At 37.5% G+C, this 25,527-nt stretch overlaps 1 protein-coding gene across 4 annotated transcripts in view; it reads left to right on the forward strand.

Annotated features, from left to right (window-relative positions):
* The window catches only part of ss (aryl hydrocarbon receptor spineless), a 168,576-nt gene that overhangs the window by 57,032 nt on the left and 86,017 nt on the right, over window positions 1-25,527 (forward strand). For all 4 annotated transcript variants that reach the window (XR_016138421.1, XR_016138423.1, XR_016138422.1 and 1 more), the window contains one exon: window positions 5,882-6,072. The gene's annotated coding sequence lies outside the window, so the exon portion shown is untranslated. The remainder of the gene's footprint in view (window positions 1-5,881; window positions 6,073-25,527) is intronic.

Here is a 25,527-nt window from a genome sequence, read left to right on the forward strand (position 1 = left end):
TTGTGTTCATTCATTGACAGACTCAATGATTATTTCGATGAAAAAACGTGTTCTTCTTCTTGCTTAAATTAAGCAATTGATACATTAATAGTTTACCAGCTAACTAGTCGCGAACGCACGATTCCATTTATAATCCATCTTTCGGTAACGACAGACAACGTGCTCCATTTTAGCTGCCATCGGCCTCTCTCACGTGAGAAGGGATCGGTCCAAGGTCGAAGCCGAGCACTCCCAGGTAGCTTTTTCCTCCACCCTGCTTGCGCTCTCTTCGAGGAGGGTATACATCACCCTCGTACGCGGCGGCTATCGGGGTGATCATCCCTCCCGCGGTGGGAGCTTCCATTGCTACCCCATGCTGTCTGCCACCCCGGAACTCGACCGCCGGTGTATCTACCCTCGAAAATCCATAGTGGACCCACCCTCGGTGGCGCCTGCGCATCTCTTAGCTTCGTTTCAACGACCAATCCCCCAGTTCTTACCCTCGGCGCGGAGCAGCGTCGGCAAATACATATAAGCAAACGTAGCTAATAATACTATATCATTACGAGTATAATACCGTAATAATATCGTATATATGTCGAATACATCGGGTACAATTGAAGAATTAGATGTATAAAAGGTTAAATAATACAGTAGAATGAGAGATAAATTAATAAGGAATCAGGTAGAAGAGAACACGATACATAAATAAAACGTGATTATTTATTTATTTCAAAATATTACAAGAATAGTTTTCGATCTTTTTGCATAAAGATTTATGTTTTGGCAGTAGAGGATTTAAATTGATGAGGAATTTCAGGGAAAAACCTGAATCTTCTTTTCTCCTCCGAGGTGGCTGTCACTTTTTTCTTCTCTCATATTGTTCTCCGCGTGATTTTATTCGAAGCTCTTAAAATATCGACCGATCATAGTTCCGAGTCATCGGCCATTCTTTGTCCACCGGTCTTCCGCTTTTCGCGCGCGCGCGCGCGCGAAGGATGGCAATGTACAAAACAGACTTTAATGCGAGCACCGAGGCAACCTTGACTGGGATTTACCCGCCTGATGGATTCGAGGATGGCGTGCGGTGAGAGCTTCCGACCGTCTGAACGCGCCACCTTGTAACTCATGTTATTTAATTCTAATCAGTCAGTCGCTTACGGAATTAGCCGGCAGGAGAATGCGATTAATTTACAATTTCTAATCGAACAATCGGTTACCTATTACGTTTTTCGGCGCTTTCGAGAATCATCTATCTTATTTTCATTTAGTTATTATACATTTGCATTGCTATTTCTTTTTATAAAAAATTTCTACGTTTTTTTAAGTTTTTATACATATTGTAATAACGAATCGTAAATTTTCTCGTGAAAGTTTCAATTGTCTTTCTCTAAAAAACGTACGTAAATATAAAAAGACGCTTTAATAAATTGCACTATTTCTCAATTTGTTTTCCTCTTCGCTTTCGTAAGACATGCATTTTGTTCGTACATGATGCATTTTTGTCGGCTCAGCACGGAGTGATTTTCTTCGAAAAGTCGGTGAACCTCAGGTCTCTCCAGGAAAACGTCATCGAAAATTACTCTAGTAGTGCTCCGGGATGAAAATTGCCAGGAGACCTTTCCTTAACGACCATGGCAACATTGCCGGCCATTAAGCGGAGTCTGAAGTATATATACACACACACGTATGTTTCGAGTGCGTTACAGTGTCACGGTTCGCGGAGTCGATACGCATCTACGCAACTGGTCTAATGCTACAAATGCGTTATGCGTGTGGATTATCGGAAAGGGGCGCGAGGACTTGACACGTTATCACCTGGCCTACCTGACTGAGCCAAAATCATGCGTCATTTTTAGCTTGATCGAAATAATCGATAATACTCAAGACGGAATAATCCAACCGTTATTCTTACACGCATTTCACTTCGCGACTAGTGTTCATTTAAAATACTTAAAAATTAATTGTGCACATAAAAATAAAGTAATGTACCACTTTGATGGGTTTTCTTTGTTTCCAATATGAGTTAGCCATTAGCAGGTAAGAAAACGGTCTCAAACAGATAGAACGATTTCGTGTTCGTGCAACAGCGAATAAATGTCAATTGCATAACAGAGTATATATTCTTGAGGCGATATTATGGGAAGCGTCGCGTTGTTTCTTCAGATCTATAATTTTTTTATCCATCTGTCATCGAGGTAGTACAGTTACCGTGCATCTACAGATAATGGCATAGTGTCGGGCCTCGTTTGTATTTCCGAGGTAGCTATGATCGTACCAGGGTCCGTCTGTATTCATATCGTACGCAGTTACGTTTGCATGATTTCTTATTTCTATAGACGCTTTCGATAGTCTTACCTTATCCCCGTGAAATTCCTCGGCCAAATCGTATTATCTTCATGTCACTCGATATCACGTCGTTTGAATAATCTTGACATTTATGATGCAATTAGAACGCTCGATTAATTAGCTAAGTGTATATAAATAATGCACATAAAGTATACAGATTTATAAATTTATTTAATCTTTAATAAGACATTGCAAAATAAACTAAATTATTTCTTGGTATTTATATATATAAACATTAATGTAATATTAACTTATATAATTATATTATATATTATATCAATTTTGAATTATTATACAACTTGGAAGCTATTGTTTAAACATTTTACATCAAACACTTTCCTTTGGACTTTTTTAAATTCTAATTCTAAAGAAATTAAAATTAAGCGTGATAAAAATTATATTTTATCATGCAATGTTTCTTCAAATCTATCAGACCTAGCGGAAGATCGAATTATTGTGTATTTCACAGAATTCTTTAATCGACAACTCACAATTTAATCGTTGGAGGCTGAAGGTACGGTCGTTCTTAGAAACCGCGAATCATTGTAAACGAGAAACGCAGTATACGCGTCGAAAAAAGCGACGCTATTAATTAAAATGCTTAGGGGTTAGAAAGCGTGATGAATGGGATTGTCGGCCGTATACTGTGCGACACGGCTACGCCGAGAAGCACTCTATTAATTATTAGACGACACCAAATCCATTATCTGGGACGAGGAGTGACGGAGGTCCGCGAGGAATAATCCTATTCGAATGCTATTAGTGTTTCGCCGGACGTTTCGTTTTCCTTCCTCTCCATCCTCCTCGATAAAACAAAGCTAATTACCGTGGGCCCGTGGACGGGGCAGGCGCGGCATTATGGACTATACGTGGGTCCGGTATTAACTCCACGTTCTTCATCCGGTCTATTGGACTCGTATGCTTCTAAAAATGAGTTTTATAGACTGCCTTGGAGCGGTCCTTCCGAGCACAGGATACTGAGAGGATAAAATAAGAAAAATAATGAAGTTGAGTATAAAGTAACAAGACATTTAAAATTTACAGAATTTTTTTTAAATTATAATAAGGATATATGTTGAATCCTTGATTGATTAGTATATTATAAAATTATGAACATTAATAACATTTATTTGATGAGATGAATATTACGGAATGGAATTGCATTAGTTTTTTTAAATTCTAATTAAAAATTCTCAATGAATGATGTCTTATATTTGATGAATTCATCTTGATACCAAAAGTACGTCTCACGGGATAAAAATAAAATTCCAAGTATTTTCCCTACCTGTTAGGGTATAAGATAATTTCCCTACTGAGTGATCGTAGTTTAACAGTTTGTATATGTGATGATATGCTATATGTGTTTATATTGTCAATTTTAGTATCAACATCTCGTTATTCTCAAATACTTTGATATTACAATGCATTCTTTTGTTATGGGTTTATATTAGCATTGAAATTATCGCACCTTTAAAGACATGTATCTATTTAAGATTTTATATAATAACAGACATAGTTATAAAGGTAACGTAATGTAATAAAAAAATTGCGTGTTTTTACAAAATTATTTATGTTGTAAAAATTTTATATATTAAATCTAATAATGAAACAGAAGATATATATATTTCTATACTTCTTCCAAGCAATCAAAATAGAAAAATAATATTGAAAGTTATTTTTGTCAGTTACAGTTTTCTTACAACAGATGTTAATTTATGTAATTTTATTAATTTATTAATTTATTAATTTATTAATTTTTTTTATATACATACGAATACATTAGAATATATTAGACACATACAAAAGCCAAAAGACAACAGGTCAGTCAGTTTCAAAGCATCTCTAGGAGCGGACGGCAACACTCACAGTGACATCTCATTAACACTATTTTCTTAATAACCCGCGATAAGAACTGGTCCTGGCCGCGAACCATTCCGACGTGTCCATCTCGTTTTCTTGCGCAGCCTTGGCGAGCTCCTCGGGGCAGCGCAAGTAAAAGCCGCGCAAAGGCCGTTAAATATATATGTATACCGCGTAAGAATAATAATTATTCCTAAGTATAGGCCTGCGGGAGAATGGCCATCGCGCGGCCGCGCGGTGTCTTTGACGGGACCAAGAGTATTCCGTACTCGTTCCGCGACGTGTTCGCCATTTCCCATGGCGAACGCTTCAATTAAACAAATAGTCCGCAGTCAGATGCATAAAATTTTATTTTGCATATTAATTCCACGAGTAGTCAATGACGCCGTCGGAAAATCCACAAAGTTGTTAACGACATGACTTACGGTGCATTAAATGCAACGAGAGTCAATAAACGAATTGAGTTTTGGAATTAAAAAAAGAAAAGATATATTTGTGGTCAAAGATAAAAATTGGAATGCTCGAACGGAATTTTGGAATTTTGGAACGGAATTGTAAAATGCACTACATTGCACTACATGCGTAAAAATAAGGTTTTTTAATAAATTTACATTTGTTACGATTTAATTACGAATTATACAATTAGTAAACAAAAAATTTTAAATTTTAAAAGTTTAAAATTCATTCATAGAAATTTAAATTTGCTTTTTAAACGTGGTATAAGGAAAATCAAAGGCATTCGTTTCTCTAAAATATTTATGTCAATGTGCTAGTCAGGCCACCAAGTAGTAGCTGTACTTGTCAATTACCACTGTCATAGCTACTAAATAACTCGCACATTTTACGAATCGAGCGACCCGCTCGAGGGTGTAAATACTTCAAGTTACGAGCCTGGCAGGTATATCCTTGCCTAAGGATAAGTGGACTGGAGCGGAGGCGCATACGTGTCGGCAGGGTGTCAATCAGGCCGGCTGGCACACCGGTAACTTTTAATTATCGAAATCCTGCGAGACACGGCCCGCCTGTTGTTAACGATACGAGAAGCGCACGTTGATTCCGGTAATGAAGAGTAAAAATGTAAATCCGCGAGCACATAACGGTCGGCGTGCCGCTGTTCCGCCGCGAATTGATTATTAAAGTTAATCCTCTAGTCGTGAAACTCGGAACAAAAGTCCGCTGGTTATTGAACCCTCATCGCCACGGACCAGCGAGATCGTTGATTGCCGCGCGTTAAAACAGCTTTATTTTTAGCAAGCTTCAACGCGTCATCGGGACACTTACAGCGACGCTCCACTGCATTTGTATTCGCGATCTCAGAGTTTCTCAGAGCTTTCTGAAAGCTGATTATGTTTTGGATAATTCAAAATTTCTTTTCTATCAATAGAGTATCAAAATTACAACAATTGTTGGACAATAATTTTTCAAATAATTTATTTTGATTGTACATTATCGAATAAATTTTAAAGTTTCAATTAGAAAAGATAAAATTATTTTTAATACATTTATTTTTAATACATTTATTTTTAATACATTTATTGTTATTTATTTATTTTCGGAAAATCTTTTCTATCTTTGATTTTATTACATTCATGAAAGACTCTATATCTTCAAAATTTTCTCTTTTTTTTTTATTTTTTCAAATTAATTTAACGATTACACGTATTACATAACGAACTTATTTGTCCTGTTACAGCTTAAAACCACCACAGAAAGACGGAGTGACAAAGTCGAATCCCAGCAAGCGGCATCGAGAACGATTAAATGCCGAGCTGGATACGCTGGCATCGTTACTTCCTTTCGAGCAAAATATTCTCAGCAAGCTGGATCGACTGAGCATCCTTAGACTCAGCGTAAGCTACCTCCGCACTAAGAGCTACTTTCAAGGTAAGTATTCTGAGTTATATCGTGCGCGTATATTATCGCAATTTATCACGTACGCTATACTTTGATTTTACCCAAGTAAATAGTGCACGCATATTTTACAATTTACTAAAATTTATCGCGTACGTTCAGGAATCCATTTAAATTACTTTGATATCATTTCAACTATTTATGTTCAAGGAACATTACGCGCTTATCGATTAATTACTAATTTTACTGTTATATCGTATTAAATATATCTGAAACGGAATTAATAGGACTGCAATTTATTAATTTATTATCGTCGTTTATACATTATTATTACTGAAATAATGTAGAACACCGACAATAAATATTTTAAGTTGTAGCTATGCGCTATAGCTCATTAGAAGACATCTATTCACCATCTTCTGTTAGCACGCGAGATACTCGTTACATTTTCAAGACAATATAATCCGGAAACAATGCGCGGTCCATAAATTCACCCATCATTCTTCCACAATCCATTGGTCGATAGCTTAATAGCAAAATCTTATTTTGCACATTGTACGGGAATGAAAGTATTGAAATCAAATTCTTTAATAAAGTACAATAAAACAATGAAAAAAAAACAATATTATCCGCAATAAAAATTTCTAAAGAAGAATACAATTTAGAAATATTTAAGAATTAATTAAAATTATGTGACAAAAATATTAAAATAAAAAATATAAAAAAGCGATATTATTTAATAATACAATTAATAATATTATAACGAAAAAAGGATTTATGTGAGTGACAGTTAATCCTTATACAGTTTATTACAGTTTATTCTATTCATATTTGATGAGGATTTTTTTTTAATAAAGCGATTTTTTTTTTATTGTACGTCATGCTTGAAGAGAATAAAAGAACTGATTCGCTCCCATGAATAATACGTTCGGCTGCTATGCAGAAATTATGCAACTTGAGCGAGAGAACGCCTTCCTGCACCACGGGTGTGCAATCTCATCTGCAATCGCAATCAGGTAGGGCCAATCGAAGAATCTCCGCGGAATAATGGGTAGACGCTCTCGTCTTCTTCCTCTACCATTATCCGCCATCGTGCTTTCGTCCCTTGTTTTCAATCTCGCGACGAACAAAGTGACTTTTGCGCCAACACGAAATCGAGCTCATTGATTTTATTCCAGGGATTACCAAGCTAAGCGAAAAATAAAATTTTGTGTGTGTGTGTGTGTGTGTGTGCGCGCGCGTGTGTGTGTGTGTGTGTGTGTGTGTGTGTTTAGAATTGCGTCAGTATCATTTGAAGTATATCTCTCCCACATTTTCTAAAATTTTTAATACAATGATACAAAATAATTATAATATTCTTACGTTCAAAGCAACATTTTTTTTATAAAATTAGTTTTGATTAGATTGATTTAATTAACTATTTTTACATTTAGTCTCTAAAATTTTTTCACGCGAAAGTATAATAGCTATAGCAAAAGATTCAAGAAAGTATCATAAATCTTTTATTTAAATTATCAATTTTTATTTAAAAAAGAATATAAAATTAGCACTTATACACTATTGAATTGCTATTTATTATATTTCTCGTCGCGAGAATTCTTTTTGAAATGAAAATTCAAAATTTCTAAAATTTTTCGAAGAGAAAAGCCAGAGCTCTTGATTTTGCAAACAAAGATAATTAACCTTAGACATACGACTGCTGCGCTAAACGCATACGCGACGCTAAACGCATATTTCCTCCGAAAGGGACTGGCACAAGCGGAGGAGGAACGGGTGGGAAAGAGTCCATTAGCGGAAAAGGTGGGCATCACACAGAGCACAGTCGATGGTCGTACGCGCGAGTCGCTTGAGAACGGCTCGATTCTCGTTTCGAGAGGACGCGAGGAAGCGAGATGGCAGATATACCGAGGGGAGGGGGGGGGGGCGCAATAGCGTATGCAAGGTAATGCACGGGCACGAATCCGGATTGAACGTGCGGAGGAGGACGCCTTCTCCGTGACGCTGCTTCGTTCGCTCGCTCGTGTGTACGTGTTGCTGTTGCTGGCTACCTCCGCGTGATATCGCGGATCTCGCAGTATATCACTGGAGCCCGCGCGCGAGCTTGTGGTCCAGGCTTCCTTCCACTTAGCGCTCTTGTTGCTGCTGCTGTTGCGTCGCTGCTGTTGCCGGCCACTGCCGTTGCTGCAGCAGCAGCCGCTGCTGCCGCAGCCGCTGCGATATCGTAAGACGAGACTCGCACGCGCGCGAAAGACGCAGCGCATTGTTTCACACCGTTTTAATAGGTATTCATTGTCGGGCCTGAGATCTCTACCGAGGGTCTCCAGCAGAGTGTCGTCCCGATCTCTTCCGATATCTGGGGGAGGGGGTCCCCGCGCCCGTACGTTCGGCATCCGTGAGGTTCTTCTCGTCTCGCCACTCTCGTGGGATTTCGAATAGAATAGAGCGTGTTTAGAATTTTAATTTTTCTCTTTTTTTTTCTCCGTTATGATATATCGTGACGATATTTAGAAAATGTGATGAAAATGTTAATAAAATCACACCGCGTTGTCGTTCCCGTTTTTTTAGCCGTTTACGTTTTCCAATCCATTATTGACGACAGGCTGATTTCCGGAAAATTATCGACACCAACGACGCGGCTTCCCCGACTAAAAAGAAGCTCCGGCCTCGCGCCTCGGTGAACGCTGCAGCTAGCTGTTAACAAGATTAACTGCTTCGCATTCGATCGGCAACATTAATCCGAGTAACACGAGTAGTAACCCGTGAGGAATCCTCTTCCTCCCCTCCCCGTTCTTCGCGAACGCTATGTAAATTAATTAGGGCCCTCGGTAACCGCGCTGATTTTTCAAGTAGGCACGTGGTGCGTGCCTCCCTCGCCTCGAGGTAGAAAGGAGCGGAGGAAGAAGGCGATGAGAAAGGAGAGGTGAAAGAAATGGAAGAAGAAGAATAAGGTGGCGAAGTCGGGGCCCCGGAGGTGAATTCGCCGGGCGTTGAAGAGGCGGCGTGCGATAGTCCCTGCGCTCGAGTCTCTTCTGGGGCTCCAGATAGCCGATCTTCCCCAGAGGCTGCGCCTCCCTGCGCCTTTCTCACACGTCCGAGCTCCCCTCCTCCCCCCCCCCCCTCCCCCTCTTTCACACCCTACGCCGCTTCTCGCGCTACCGGTCGCGGAGATCCCGCTCGAACGAATCTCGGCAATTAACCTACGCCACTTAGTCTTATTATTGGTAGGTCTCTCCTTTGCGTCGTCCTTGATTCTTCTCCTCGCTTTCCTCTTCTTCTCCGCGCATCCATCCTCGATTTCAACTCGCGTTTCCTGCATCCTGCGCCCTCGCGCCAGAACGCAATCTCGCGGAGGAAATTGTTTCTCCTTTTTGTACATGAAACTTACCGCTGTTAATTTAGCTCGATGCTCGATTATTTTTTCTCTTCGACAAATTTCTTCAATTCCGAACGAAAGAGTTACCTGTTATGCACGGTGCGATATATAAGATTTTTAATTATAGAATGTAATACGTTATATTTTACAGATTTTCTCTCTCTGAGACACGTACGTATCTCCATACGAAATATACCATATAATATTTTGTCTTTTAATTTCTTAAAAATATATAAGTGTTACATTTTATGTTTACAATGTAATATTTATTTATTTATGAAATGCGACATTAAAGTCAGTTTAAAAATAATTTAATCAGTCGAATTTTTTGTGTGTGTATTCAAACAGGTTGGTAGATTTTTCTAGCTCTTAAAATAAAGCATTGAGGGGAAAAGATTAATGAGGATAACTCGGGGCTCATTCACTTGTCGGTTCACACTTGATGGTCGATTAAGCGTGACTAAACGTCGCAGCAAGAGGAACTTTTCCGGATCGGTTTTCGCCCGATGCGTTTGAGAACTTAATAGCTGTGTCATGAAGGCCCTTCTGTGCGCGAAGGACAGGCGTTAAAAGGATCGTACACGTAAATAGGATCGCACAGAATGCGTGACTGACCGTGCGCGGCCAATTATTTCGATGATTTACGACGTTCTTATCGTCGTAATTAGTAGAAAAAAGATTTATGCGCGAGACGCGTTACGTATATCACGTTATCAATTTATGTGAATTTTAAGCGTCCCAGACTGAGGTGTATCCGAGTGAGACAAGCGCGTAAAGCTGGCAATTATACCTGACGGAACCGAAGAAATTTTTCATTGCAATTTTAATGAATTGAGCGATCCTCGATATCGTTGGTTAAGGAGCACGCGAACGAGGCAGTAAGGCTGTCGTATCTGCGGAAAGAAACTCCACGGTATAATGCTTTCACGTAAACACATCGGAGAAAAACAAAAGCGCTTCTATCGCTTAAAAGTAACGTATATCCGGCAATATTGTTGCAATATCATATCGCTTTTTAATTGGCATGGTGCGTGTTTAATTTGTAGTGAGATAGCATTCTTTAATAATATGTCTTGTATTGAAATTACAAAATATAAAACATAAATATAAAATGCAAATACAAAGCAACAAATTTTTTTATTGACGGCCAATTATGAAAGGACGGAAAATTAATCAAAATCTTATTCTTTCGTATAATTCATGATAATCGAATGAGATAATACAAAGCGTGTGCAAAAGAGCGATGATATTAAATTTTGCAAGCAAAATAAATTTGCAAACAAGATAAATTTCAAATATTTACAAAAATATAGTATATATTTTACATAATTCTGTTATAAAGTTTTGTTATATAAAGAAAATATTGAATGCTAAATTGTATTAGTTTTAATGAGATTTCCGCATTTTCCGCGCGATTTCTCAATGACGTATGAGTTGTGTATTAGAATGATGAAACAGTTTGCGAAGTATTAATTAACACATGCTATCATAATTAATAGATCCTTTGATATTTGCGTCGTTCCGCGTCGAGTCAATATCGTATTTATTAGAACGATTTAATTATTAAGATACATCATTTATATCTGAAATATATCGAGTTTACGAATTGAGTATCGAGAGCATCGATTGATTAAGATAGGCTATAATAATTAACCACACAAATTTTTCGAATATCCATAGCATGCTTTAATTGGCATCGGGACATATTTCATATTATTCTCTCATTTAGAATGGAAGACTTTTTTGATGTTAAACGGAAACAGTTTATTTATTTAACAAACTATCTTTATTTTTATTAAATGACTTGATGTCATAATGTTCGCTGTTATAAAACTGGAAAATCTAAGCATCTCAAACCTGTAAGTTGCATATGGCATATGATAGGAGAAATCTGAGATGTAATAATTATTTTAAATATGAGAATTTAGTGTTTATTATATTTAAAATTAGTTATAGTAAAAATTCTTACTCAGAAGAATTTTTAAAATTCTCAACATTGAATAAAATTGATTTATAAAACACAAATATATATATATATATATATATATATATATATATATATATATATATATATTTGTGTTATCACTCATTATTTATTAAGAAGAAAATCTGAATACATATATACATATATACATACATGTGTGTGTGTGTGTGTGTGTGTGTGTGTGTGTGTGTGTGTGTGTGTGTGTGTGTGTGTGTGTGTGTGTGTGGTGTGTGTGTGTGTGTGTGGTGTGTGTGTGTGTGTGTGTGTGTGTGTGTGTGTGTGTGTGTGTGTGTGTGTGTGTGTGTGTGTGTGTGTGTACATTCAGATTTTCTTCTTAATAAATAATGAGTTAAATATCAAAAGACTTAACTTTTATCTCTTGTGTTCTTCCGGTTTTCGGTCAACAGATCCGTCTCGTTGATTTCTCTATGGTTTTACCTCTCTCATTCTTCTCTCTGTTATCGCCATCAAGCTCTTTCCTTTTTTTTTTCCTTCCTTCTCCCTTCTCTTTCTTCCTTCATATTTCGCTTTCTCTCGTTGTCGTTTCTCCTCTCACTCTGCCAGGTGCGAGGACGAAATGGAAAATGCAAATAAGGCGTAATAACGAGATGGTAACCGTATCGCCCGGCTGTATCTCTCCATCGCGGACTTACGCATCTCTCCCCGGACGTTTATGATATACATTTACACGTGTGTATGATATATTAGCATAGGCGTGCCTACTTATAAACACGCTCGCGCGCGAACATCGATCGATCGAGCCGATCGGATCGTTTAGGGACGAAACGCGCTCTCTTTTTTGGCGGCAGCATCGCTGTTCACAATTTCGTGAACAGCGGTTCGTTCGTGCCGGCGGCCGTTGGTAAATCGATGATTTCTCGATAAGACATTCACAATTAATCCCGATCTCTTCTTAACAAACAGAAGCTCTTTTCATTTAAATAATCGTAATATAATAATTTGAGATATAACATTTCTTCACGTCTCTTTAAACAAATTTAAATGAATTAAAATTAATACATATTTATGTAGATATATTTTTATTAAAACAAAGAAATAGAAATTAGATTTTTATTCTCGGAGCTTTTGTTTATAGATATTTGCTACATAACAGTACAGAAAATGGACTCGGCAAAGACGATGTTAATATCTTCAGGTCAGCTTTTTATAACGTTCATGCGCTTAATAAGAAAACTGTCCGTTCTGCGATTTAATTATTAGGTATGTACCGCTATAAGGTGACAGAAGCATCATGGTTAATTAACGCAGATGGTTTGTAAGCGCTGGTCTTTAATACGCTGAGAAATTGCAGCGCGTTGTCAGAATAACTCCGTAAAACGCGTTAATGACGGATGCAGAGAATATTTCGCGTGAAACTAGCAAATTAGGAGAAAATCAAAGAATTCCGATGGCAAATATGCGTTAAGTTAATAAAAGGATGAAAATAGTCCCCTTGCATTCTAGGAAATGTGGAACAAATAATAGTTATTATTGCAATATATATTTTCTATAATTACTTGGTGTGCATTAAAGAATATGAGATAATAAAGCTAAACATCGAACGTATATTAGTATAATAATGATTCGATATTTAATTTTTGTGTTAAAATTTTTTTTAGTCAATCAATACGATCTATTTATATATAATTATATTGTAATATGTATATATTATATATTTTTAAAATATATTTTTTTTAGATGTCCAATGTAATGTATTCAGTTTAATAATTTATATATTTAAATATATACATATTCATATACATATTTAAATATATAAATATAATCAATTTATGAAACATCTTTACCATAATTAAATACATATTTAGATATGTATTTAATTATGATAAAGATGTTTCATAAATTGATTTAATTAGTTTCTTAAGAAAATATTTTACAATTATTTTACAATTAGTTTATGAATAATTGTTTGAAGTTATGATAAATTTGATTGATATGTTTACTTTAAATTTGAGTGACTTTTGAGCCGGCAGACGTTTCTACACGGTGTCACAGGCTGACATATCGCGCGCATATTGCCACCACGTCACATTCATGTGTGGTAAGTTTTGATTAAGGCGTCTGAGGGTAACGAATTGTGTAATGAGTATTTGATGCGCTCGCGCAGTGAGTAATTAGTCCTGCGACGTTATTAATGTTTCGGACTAATGTTTTCATCTTTATTCCGGTGACGGCTATGACCATAGTGTTTACTACATCGCATTCCTCCTGTCCGTCTTCCTAATATCTTTTTTAAATATGCAATGGCTCTTTTGTGCTGTTTTAGTAAGAAGGAGTTGTTCATAAATTAGGAACTTAATACGTTAAAATATTTACTAATAAGTGAAAGCAATGAATATTTAATATTTTTTGACAATAAATTATAATACGTTTTAATTCCTATAAAAAGTTTACGTTTCTTTCTTCACATATCAGAATTCATTCATATAGGTTTATTTTTACATAATTATAAACACATCAAAATATACGAGGGAATCTTTTTATCGATTAATTATGAGATATTATCGTTTGTTTTCTGACCGAGACGATAAGAATTACATTTTAAACTGCATCCGTTGTGGATAAATAAAAAGCATATTCACGGTTAGAATGAAAGGAAGATGTGGTCAATCGATGGAAATAGCGGTACGCCGTCCAATGCAATTATTTAATTTTGTCGATTATCTATGGCGGAATCCATTTTTCACGTTATTATCACGATGCGGGCAGGCCTTCATGATTTTGCCGGACAATGTTACAAGCGACGTATGTACGTCGTTTTATAGAGTCGTCAGCGACCATCTATTCCATCTCGCCTGTCTTGCCTCTCTTTGCAACTCGCAAAGTGTCCGTCTGTCCGTCGACCGCTTGAAAAATGATTCCATTCTAGATCGGAGTCGCGCCTCTCGTTTGCATCGATAGCCATCGGGCAATCGTGGACGCGAATCCTTCGACGCAAGTTTGTTAACTCAACGAGTAATGACATATGTTATATCCGTACGTATCCGGCCCCGATATCTCTTCTCTCCGGAGAATTTACGTTTGCATATATCGACTTTTTTTTTTTTTTTTTTTTTTAAGAACTCTTCGCCGCAAAATCCCATATTTTTTTAAATTTTAATTACAGATTATCCACTTATAAATAAACCCGGCACTAACTACTTGAGATAGCTGCATGGTTAAAGAGTGACTAACCGTAAAGAGAACATTAATATGCATTGCGTCTTTACTCAACAGAAATTTATTAACATTGATATACGCATCACTATTGAAAAAAAGAAAAATATAAAGACAGAATCAATTCATGGATTAATTATTATTCGCGAGTCATCTTGTTAACGCAGACTCATCGAAATGCCTAATTAATTTTACTTTGATATATCTGGAATATTAAAACTTATTCCACTTTGGATTTAAATCAAGCTATTTAGCAGTTTGATATCATGATCGGAGAACAGAGTTGCAATATGTTCCCTCGATGTAAATTCTCGACATTCATATCATATCGATCAAAAAGAATTAAGTACTGCATTTATCTCGCAATTAGTTTTTCATTATAGTTTTATATTTATGCATCATAATTAATAATTATTTTTATTATCTCGACGGAATTACAAAGAATACTGAACTTTAATTTTCTCAAACTTTCAATCGCGATAAACACTAAAAATAATTAGGATGGTAATTTATTTATATATTTTAAAGATCTAATCATTTAATTCTTAGAATTTTTTACTTAATCACGTTTTTGCATAGTAAAGAATTTTGTTATATTTATACGAAGTATTATAATACAAAAAATTTTGATTACGAATTGATTTTAGATTGATAAGTTCATTTAGATTGATAACATTTGAAGCCAATTTGGAGTTGGTTTTAATTTTATAAAAATCATTTGTGGATTAAAATAAGTTTTCAACTTCCAAAAGAATAAGTGAATATATAGTACAAGAAATATTTATTAACATTTCATGTTCGATTATTAATCAAAGAAATTTCGAATTTGGTCAGACGGAAATTGGATCCCAAATGCGATCGACGTCGAATGATTTTACTTGCGATCTCTCTATTAAGTAATAAACGTTGTTATCGGCTCCCTTATCGTTCGTCGCGGTAAGAGTCGCTGAAAAAATACGTTGAGACATCTGCCTCTGAGCTTGGTAGCCGGCGAGGAACGTCGCGCAGAAAGACGTCATTTCCGATAAAGTGACGAGACACGCGAAGGATCAGAGCCGTCTGTGCGAATCGCGCTTTTTTTTTTTTTCATCCCCTTCTCTCACAAAACGAGAACACGGTACGCGTGCGCGGGACGATCGGTATCGCCATCGGTGTCGGGGACAAGTCCGTTTTAGCAGAGGCTGACAGAGGGAAAAAGAGCGAGACCGTTTGGAAACGGGGATCCGATTTGCCTTTAATCGAATCGGCGACGCGCCAAGTTGGGCCGAGGCCCCGGGCCCGGCGAGTTCGAGACCAGGCCCACCGGACACGCGATACGCATCGCTCATTAACGTCATTATTAAAAACGCGGCAATTAGATCGCGCCGAATATCGGGCTTGCACGGCGGGCACACCACGACGGGCCCGATGGCGATCGGTCGATCGCGGCCGGATTTGGCGCGCGACGGAGAGGCCGAGAGAGAAACCGGTCGGTTTTTGACGCTCGACACCTTTCTTCGCGGCTGCGTGACGAGAACGGTCCCAGTTTGCGAACGAACGGTTCGTTTATCGGCCGGTAATCGCGGCGATAATAACGTTCGGCGATTGTCGATATGCATATGACCGAGAGGGACACAAAGGCGGGGAGCGAGTTGTATTAATTATATTATTAACTCCGTCTCCGGCAACGCCGATGGGATTCGTTGCATCCCGGCCGTTGCAAACTGCACTGTCATTTTGTCAGCGGAGCGACGAAGAGGAGGCTCGTTCGTCGACGGTTGCGAAAGAATCGAGTCGATTCTTTCGCAACCGATGTTATAATAACGGTGGATGAATGGGATTGAAGGATGAATTGGCTTATCTGATTCATTAACTCACTTCTTTGTACTGAATCTTTTCCATCCCGCCTTGCTTGCTAGGAATTAGTTATTTAGATCACCACTGTATATATATATATATATTTTTTTTTTTTTTGAGAGATACATTTTTAAGCGATGATGTGAAATAAAATTCTTGAAAGGATGCTTTCTTAGAATATAAAAAGCAACTTGTACGTTTGTTAAAAAAAAATTATCTCTCTGTTAGAAACTTGATTTATGAGAACTTTATTATTTGAAATTATGAAAACTTTATCAATATCATTAATATCATTAATATGTAAACAGAAGACAACTTATTAATTAAAGTTTAATATACTTAAATTTTCTTAAATATTATAACATTATTATGCACTATATATAGTTTAGATTTCCGCAGGTACCTGCATTCACTTTCATATCACAGTTTTATCGCGCGATTTTATCGCGCGCGACACGTTTTTGCGACATCAATGGATTCTAGAAGAAAAACGTAGGGGGGGGGGGAGGGAAATTTCATGCGGGATGAAATCGAGAAAAAGGATTCGAGGTCTCTTGTCCACCTGCCTGCGCGATCGCCGATCGTTCGTAAATACCCGATTGTACAGAGGCACTTGTGGAGCCGTCGCAGATGTCGCGGGGACCGGCTCCGGACTCCGCAGCCCGCGCCTCCCCTCTCCCCGTCCCGGGTATACGAATGCGGCCGAGACGAAACGGCCCGCGGACAGGTTATAGGCTTAAAGTCCGTATATATCAGCGGCTGAATGTCAGCCGGCGCAATCGGACGGAATCATCAAAGGTGGTAGGAAAATCGATTGCCGGCGTAAACCGGCGTGGCCACTTTTCGCGACGGACGTCGACGGTACTCGCGCGCGAACGCGAGCGCGCACCTGTCTCCGGATCCCCGCATCCTCCGGTCGTCCGGTCAAGTGGAGTCACGAGCCTCGTTCGAGTGTGAGTTAACCGGCACGTCGCATCGCGTCGCGCCGCCGTTCCTCTTTCTGCCGCGCTATTAACTCGCGTCGCGAAGCCGCGATATTTATGGGACGCGGTTCCGTCGTCTCTTGGATGCGCCGTGAAGAGGGTGCCGCAAACCGTGATATTGCGAATTCGAATAGCCGTCATAGATAGTTGATAAAAAGGGGGCCTCCAACGACGCGCTTGCATCGAGCAATCGTTCGCGTTTAATGGCAGGGTGAATATATGTGATTATTTTAAGATTTGGCATCTTTATTTTGTTGTATTTTTATATTAATTTAATTTACAGGTAGCAATTTGAGGTGTTTTAGTTTTATGTTTAGAATGTTTAAAGCTTAATGGATCGTGAGAGGCATAATCGATTTTCCAACGAGCAATAAATAGTGATTAATTTTTAGAATAATATATATTAATTTTTTGTAAGAAAATATCGTAATTCTTCTTCTTTATAATTCTCAAAATTGGCTATTTTGAAAATTATAATAAGGAAACTATTATATAGAAAAAAATTAGTATATCCATAAATTCCAGGATAAATTACTCAACATGGACCATGGAATATGGAAAAATAATTTTTAAAATCCATTTTTTTAAAATTAATTAACTTACATTAATAACATAAAATGTTGCAATCAATATTTCCTCTCACCATTTTCTTATTTATACATACCACATAGATATTAATTTGCGTTGTGCATATAATTAATTCTCGTATAAAACTATAAATCTGAACTGTATCAAGTACCTAATAGATCTGATAAAATCCAATTTTCCTTATAAATTTTAATATATGTAAATCGTTTCGGTGAAAAAGAAATCGCGAAATCCTTAAAGTCCCACGTCCAGCCGTAAGAAAGGCCGATCTTTTTAACCGAGCGCGACGCTCACGGCGCGAACGCTCGCGTATTAATCGCTCATTAGGGAAGGAACGAGATCGTGGCCGAGTCGCTCGAGAGGGGGTCCTCCACCCTAATTTACCGTGGCGGTCTCGGGAGGCGGGCAGGGGAGTGTAGGAAGGTACGCGCATTTTCGACGTGTCATTAGGTCGCGCCGCGCTGCGCCGAGGCTAAGAGTTCATCAAAATTAACCGTCGATGCTCGTTACACTCGGTCGTCTTGCCGTTGCGGGATGATGAACTCCGATAAGAATGGCGCGGGGTGTAAGACTGTTATTAGCTGAAAATACGACGAACACCAGCGGGCATCAAGCAGCACTTTTATGGGAGAAAGAGAATCATAATTGCGAGAGTTTAGCCGTAATGTCGGCAATCATTTTAATTAAGAATAACCCCCCCTCCCTCTCCCCCTCCCTTTTCTCTCGCTCTTTCTTTCTCTCCCTCTGCTTCTTTTCTCTCCTCTTCCTTCGCCTCTCTATCGTATCTTTCTCCTGTCGCGGCCCAACACGCCAGCGCGATACACGCTTTCGCATGTAATTGGAGTATTTTGTATTTTGCCGCGGTGTCCATTACGCAATCGGCCAGCTAATCTATTGTGTTTTATGTAAAATGTTAATCTACGAGCGGTGTCGTGCATCTAGTTTTTCTCGACCAAATTATGCGCGGAAATCTTGAAATTTACATCAAGGCTCGGTTTGAAAATATTCAAATAGTTTTAAAATATACTTAAGTAATATTAATATTACTTTTATGCAAATATTATTAGTTGAAATAATAATTTTCTTTTTCTTTTTAATCTCTTTTTATTCATTAAATTTAAAAATATAAGTATAAATGTATGTTATAAAATACTTTATGCATACGAAGTGTTCGTGTATCGAATTCTCTCTGCAAATTCATCCTGCTGTTACGTTCATTTTACATAATTTAAATAAACGTAGATCTTTCGTTCTAGTGAAATACCCTCCTCCGAAACGCATTCCTGTCGCGCTCTATAGAAAGAAACGCAGTTGTCAAGTCGAGGGCGATCGCAATCGGCTTAACATTAATTAAGACGTATATCTCGCTTTTCGACGCATCCTGTACATTTTCCCGCAAATTCTTTTCTTCCTCGCCACCGGTATCGACTCTCACTCGCAATTGTCCACGCCTGACAGGTGAATGGAGAATTCGTTGCATTCGTCGCGCCGCATCTGTCAGTTGCATCAGATCACGCGTTTAGCCTATTCAGTCCCGAGCGAATTATACGCTTTTATTGTCATCCATCATCGCAAACGAAACGAGATTTAATTCTTGAATCGTATCCGTTTTATCTTGTAATTATATCGATCGGAAAGCACATAAACAATATAAAACAATTTAAATATTGAGGAATTTGGAAAATAACAATCTGGATTATTTTTTTAATTAAAAATATATTAACGTTATAAACACTCGATATGTAAAAATGTGTATTGGAGTATTTGTTTAATCAATAGGAAGGACTGTAAATTATTGCAAGAAATTTTGTAAATGTAAACTACAAATGATTTTATAAATATATCAATTCATAGTATTGACACAGAAATTGTTATATTTTATTTTATATTATTTATATTAACTGAAGTTATTTTTATCACGATTCAAAATAATTAAACAAAGACTTTGTACAGTGAACATATTTATGCGAAAACACATTTAATATACAACCATAGTGACATTTTTCGTTGGCCGATATCTTTCGTTACAACTTCAATTTTTTTTAGTGCCACACGCGGCAGTCGGTCAAAGAATAATTTCGCTGGTTTTTTTTAATGATGAATTATTTGCGCACCGCGCCCGCACTCGTTTCATATCGGTGCAATCACGTTGGCAGGAGCGTAATAATAATCACAACGTAACGCGGGGCAAACGATCGAGCTACCGTAAGTCTCGATACGCCAGGCCATCAGAGAAGTAAATTATGTCTGTCGTGTCTGACTTATCCCGCTGCGATCTGTTCGCATCGACAGATCGGCGCGACGATCGCGTGTCTTGTGTCGCGAAAATACAGTGGCCGCGCAACTTTTCTAGTCGCGAAATCATAACTCGTTTACGCGTCATGCTATGCCCGTTGCGAGGCTTTCGAGGCGATTGTTTCTCTCTGCCGGAACATCATGTTTAGCCCGATCTTCCACGTGATGTAACGGCCAGATCGAGAGCTTCGATAAGACAAGACGTATGGAGGCTAGTTTTTCACATTGGAAAAAAATGGAAATCATGAACATAAGTATAATTATGTATAATAATTAAAGATAAAAAAAATAAAATGAAAAGAAACTTGTCAGGCAATATTATTTAATATTTTATTAGCTAGTAAATACTATATAGACGAAATTTTTTTAATATAGTCGTGTAAGAGAATGAAAATACTTGCTCTTGTATGGACTTATCTTGAAATTATCACAAAATAAGACAGTTTTATTTTGAGAGAAAAAATTTTACGATATAGCAATACTCTTCTTCTGCCGGGTTTAATAAATTGATGAGAAATAACAGAATATTTTAATTTACTAATTACCTGCTATCATAGAAAATACTGTTATCTTATCGATTTATGTTTTGTACGGTACTATACGGTATATGTATTAGGTTAACTAAGCTAACCATGAATATCGCTTCATTGAAAGAATAAAACATCACTTTAATTACTGAGTCAGCGAGAAAATGCCGGAACACTTTGCTTGAACACATAGATATGAAAGAAAGAGTATTTCATGCATTCCATATATTTAATCATAACCTGCGCGTATATTATCATTTCCGTGTTCTTTCTTTTGGAACGAAATTGACGACTTGATAATATAAGTAACCAGTAAACATAATATAAGTAATAATATAAGTTGTAAGTGTCTAAAGTAAAAATTCCAGGAAGCTCTCTTTATTTGAAAAGAGAGATTCTTTGGAATATTTTATTATGAATGTATTATTATTTTCAAGTTAATTATTGGTATAATTTAAGATCAATTATTGGTATAATAAAATAGTATTTTATTTTATACCAATAAATCCTCAGATAAATGGCTCTTCTATGTCCGTAGTATTTATAACCATTTTTATGTCAAATCCTTAATTAAGTTGCCATATACTAAGTAAACTGAAAAAAAAGAAAACAACTATGAATATTGCATTTCATCACTGATCTCATCTGGTGCTATGCATGTTTATAGATGCGTGTGCGATGTGCGTGAGAAGAAAAAATTGGCTTTTGCCGGCGCTTTGAATAGATTCCCACCTGGGGGAGAGATTTTCATATGAAAAATATTCAGTCCACTCATGGTCGCTGAGCTCGCGGCCGAGAAGATCGCTATCCGGATTGCTGCTGGTTCGCGGCTCATGCTAACGACTAACGGGGATATCTTTCTTAGGAAATCGCTAATTTCTCCCTTGTTTCCTCATGCAAAAGCGTATCTCGAGCGATGAATGGTCAATCCGAACGTCGAAGCGATGAAAGAGTAACGTAATCGAGAGCTTTCCGTAGACTGTCGGATGGGACAGAGTCACGGGCCGTCTTTGAAAAATTTGTCTGTTAAAAAGGAGACACCGAGAAGAGAAATAGCGTTTATTCGTAAGTTACAATTAGATACGCATCCAACCGGCGTGTACACGATTGCATTCATAGTGAAATACGCGCGCATGGAAGCATGCGCAAGTGCGCGCCACGGATCGCAGAATTTTCTTATTAAGAGAATTCTTGCTTCTCCGGCCGAGTCCGCTCGTTTTTCATCTATTGCTCCGTATAATTGCGCCTTGGTCAGGCTTCTTTTCCTATGTAAGTTAATGGAAATGCGCGTGGCATTTCTTATATATCACGATTACATATTCAGAATGCGCGGGTTTTGTCGATGACGCTGTAACTGTAGGTAGGAATACTTACAAATCAAAAATTACAAAACTTTCATAAATAATGATAAACTAAGATAATGTTGTCGATTTACTGTAATTTTAAAGAGAAAAAAAATTGCATTAAAAAATACTTTTGCTTAACCGATTGCTTAGATCTTAGTTTTAAAAGAGACGCTCACAACAATAGTTTACGCTAATCAGAATGCTTTAAAAAAAACATAACAAATTTAAAAGAGCGTAAATAGAATTGTTCGATCTAAGTTACTTATCTATACAACATAAGCTACACTTTTTATAAAATACCATCCTGAATAAAAAATTTACCTGAAATGAAGGAGTGTCAAAGACGCCGGGCATACGAATAATCTTGATATTCCCGTACGAAAATAATTCCCGACGGGAAGTCTGTGCATACTGGCGCCACTAATAAAGTATTAGCATCGACATGAGCAGAACGGCGCGACTCGGCGCGCATAAAAAAAAAGGAGAGAGAAAATCTACGTGCATGAATATGAAATCGGGCGTTATCCCGATGATTACAGTCGAGGCGTATCCGTAACCGATGGGCGAATTGGAGTGTAATAACAACTAGTAATTATTATCGGTAGCGCGATCGTAGCGCGTCTTGATCGTAGAGATCGTGGATCTTCCCTCCCGCGCTTTTCATCGCGGTGCGAATTTAACCGCGGGTTCTCTCACGGAGGGAGAGGATTCGAGCAGAAATCGCGCGCGATGTGCGAACTCATTCCCACCTGGAAACACACGTCTCGGCCTCTCCCTCCCTCCCTCTCTCTCTCTCTCTCTCTCTCTCTCTCTCTCTCTCTCTCTCTCTCTCTCTCTCTCTCTCTCTCTCTTTAAACTGGCGCAGAAACGCGCGGCTCGTGTCCGCCGCTTTTGCGCTTATGTAACATCGCTATCTTAAATGTCTCGTTACAGAAACGTTCGACGCATGTAACGCGCAACGGCGGCTAATTGTTGCGGCTAAGAAGCTACCCGCGATCATTAATCTTAATTGCGTAGAATGGCGTAGGATGCGCATAAACGCAAGGGAAATTAATATATGCGTGAGAGATCGTAAAAGCGATAGAGCGCGATGCGTTTAGATTCGCAATGGCTGACTCATCCGTAAAACGACGAGACGTTTCAACTTCCATATTTCGACGCCAATATTTCCGGATTCTGCGAAACTTCTTTTCCCACAACGTAATAACCAAGATCAAGAAAAGACAAACAAGACATTTACATGACATTTAAATTTATTTTTAACGTACATAAAAGATTTCATTCTCTTGAACAGAGTATATATTTTTTTTTTAATAAAATTATAAATTTAAAAAATGTCTATATTTCAATTTTTAAACAAATTTTTATTTCTTGATAAACTTACGAAATATACATTTTATACGTACTGAAATATTTTGAAAAATTATAAAAATTAATAATAAAATATATTAAAACACATTATAAATTATATCTTTGACAAATTTATTTTTCACTGTCTTTGCAATTTTGAAATAAACGCCGCCCAATTTCATAGACATTAATGAATAAGCAAGAGACAAAAAAGACTACAATTTATTGAGAATTGACTTTTCTATATATCTTTAAACTTAATTACCTTTATTAGCAAGTGGATAGCTGACAGTGCATAAATAGCATTGGCGTAAGACGATGTAAAAGGGGAGCAAGTTCGACATTGGAATTTATAGAAGGATTAAGGTTTTACGAGCGTAAAATCATAACTTTTTCCTTCGTGATCACGGCCACTCGGCAGTGTCGTGTCCATGGGACACGCATTCGCGAAATCGAAATCGCAGATGGCGGCAGCTGTAATTCCTGGCTGCAACCCGAGACAGTATCATCCTGATATAAATACGCCCGCGATGGTATCGTAACATACTTTACGTACGACCTTCTAATTCTTTACCGTATATTTATACGCATATACGGTATACATACGGAGAGTGTTACCATGGTATATTAGCCAAGAATTAACGACCGTGGTAATCAGTACTCGCTTCATAGCGTTCGTCATGTTACACGGCCAAGGTTATTAACACACACTCGCGCGCACGTCAGAACGCGTTATTGATATCTATCACGAGACACAAATCACTTATATCATTTCTTTTTCATCTACAAGGCCGGACTAGGATTAAGCTTAAACGGGTAATCTCCATTGACTATGATTCAATCGAGAAGCTTGGTTTTAACTTTAAGTCTTTCCCACTTCTCGCTAAAACTCCTCCCTTAAAATATCTTTAGAGTTATTTGGAGGTAAATTGAAGAAATATTAACAGGATATATATTCATAAATTTGAAGAAATAAAATTAAAATCATGAGATGCGATATTAATTATTTTTCTTAAGTATTATTTTTCATATGAACTCTACTAATTCTATACTGGACATATTTTTGCGAAATATTTTTTTCTAAAACTAGCTAATATTATCCTTGATATATTGTACATTCATTTGAATTTCAAACAAGAAATTCTGGAGAATTTATATTTATCAAATGCATATTTAATTGTTTCGATGCTTCGTTTAACGGACCAGTTCCGGTTTTGCATTTCACAACTCTCCTCACTTTCTTTCTCGATATTTTTGTCCACTTCGCAAGACTTATCCCCACTTATCCTTGAATTTCGCCCTTAACTTAATTGCTCAGCGTGCACTTAGAGGAGGCAAGTCTCGAGCAGTGCAGTAACGTGCAATTTGGCGGCGAGCCCGCGCAATAGTAAATAACTTAAGCGTTTTACGCGATAAAGGCCGAGCTAGGAGGAAGCGCCCGAGCCGCCGTTCGTCTCGACCGAATCAGGATTTACGTTTTTCCTACCGGCGCACATCCATCGACCCAAATGGATTGTAGGACTCTCCGGAGGGGAGACCACGATACGCCGTCCCGCCGTCGGGCAATTACGTGCTTTATGCATCGCGAAGTAAGGCCGTCTTAATTTCATTGCGATTTATAATTCAAATTGCGCACGCTATCGGGATAACAATCGTTCGATCCGTTTACAATTGGGAAGGAAAAAACTTGAAAAACATAACCCTCGAAAAGGGGAGAGAAATTACGCTGGATCGATAAGAAATTTCATTTAACCCTTTGCCTAACTTGTTTTCTTTCAATTTCAGCAATTTCTTTCAATTTTATTAGGTGAATTCTTATCTAGACGAATAGATTATAAATAAATTATTAATTGGTGTTGAAAAAAAAAAAATGTAATTATTCTGTAACTAGAAATTGAACGGTAATTAGACACGTGAGAAGAAATTTGGCATAAAATAGAATCGAATTTGTAAGATTTTTACCAAATTACAAGTCTCTTGTTACGGTAGATTTAATTATTTATTATAAAAATTAATCGCTAACAAATATTGT

The sequence above is a fragment of the Pogonomyrmex barbatus genome, unplaced genomic scaffold (genome assembly GCF_055798465.1).
Source record: "Pogonomyrmex barbatus isolate J1 unplaced genomic scaffold, ASM5579846v1 scaffold14, whole genome shotgun sequence".
Taxonomy (NCBI): domain Eukaryota; kingdom Metazoa; phylum Arthropoda; class Insecta; order Hymenoptera; family Formicidae; genus Pogonomyrmex; species Pogonomyrmex barbatus.